The sequence below is a fragment of the Megascapheus bottae genome, chromosome 30 (genome assembly GCF_031878675.1).
Source record: "Megascapheus bottae isolate mThoBot1 chromosome 30, mThoBot2.hap1, whole genome shotgun sequence".
Lineage (NCBI taxonomy): Eukaryota > Metazoa > Chordata > Mammalia > Rodentia > Geomyidae > Megascapheus > Megascapheus bottae.
The window spans coordinates 564,779-565,626 of record NC_143538.1 but is presented as its reverse complement, the minus strand read 5'-3'; the positions used below and the strand labels follow the sequence as shown (position 1 = coordinate 565,626).

The following is an 848-nucleotide window of genomic DNA, read 5'->3' as shown; positions in this document are numbered from 1 at the left end:
GTACCCCTTCCATCCCTTGACTGTGACAGCAGTCCCCACCGGGGAAACAAGAAGAAGGGCGTGCATTATTATTACCTATTGGTATTCCAATGCTGCTTCTTGCGGTGGGAGCTCAGCCCCCCCACACCCCCAGGTTGTAGACCCCCCCCCTGCCCTCACCTTTTCAGTGTCCTGTGCATGCAAATCCTAGGATATCTTGCAACCGATTTCTGGGCGCCATGGTCTTTCTTGGCATCCTCTGGGCGGGGGCATTGGGAAGCCGGGGTGTGTCCGGGGCCTTCCTCCAGCGCTGCACCCCCACCCCGCCCCCCCCAGTCTGCAGGGTCGGGGTGGGGTGGGGTGGGGAGACCTGGGATCCCCCCCTCCTCCCTCCTCGGGGGCCTGCGTGTGCCTTGACTGGAGATGCTCGAGCCCGGGCCGGGGCGATGCGGGGAGGAGAGGCCGGGAAGGGAGGCCGGGAGGAGGAGGAGGAGGGGGGGGGGGGCCGTGCGCATCCGGAGAAAGGAGCGAAGAGCGCGTGCGCCGCCGGCCGCCCGGCTAGCTCAGTCGGTAGAGCATGGGACTCTTAATCCCAGGGTCGTGGGTTCGAGCCCCACGTTGGGCGGGGTGGGTCGTTGTTTTGCTTTTCCAGGGCAGATTTTTTTTTTTTTTTTTTTACAACTGTTTGAAGGTTAAAAAAATAAATAAAAAATTTAAAGCAAAGGCGAGGGGGGGCTGTGGTGGGCAGAAGGTCAACCCTGAGGCCATCAAACAGACACACATTGTCCAAGTGAGTTCCAGCAGAACAGTTCAAGCCCCATGAGCGACCAAGAAATTAAAATAAAAAAATACAATTATGTTATGATTGT

The 848-nt window shown here is 58.1% G+C and overlaps 1 non-coding gene across 1 annotated transcript; it reads left to right on the top strand.

The window, feature by feature from the left end:
• Window positions 1-531: 531 nt before the first annotated feature.
• Trnak-cuu (transfer RNA lysine (anticodon CUU)) lies at window positions 532-604 on the top strand. The gene has a single exon. It is a non-coding gene; the product is annotated as a tRNA-Lys (tRNA).
• Window positions 605-848: the final 244 nt, after the last annotated feature.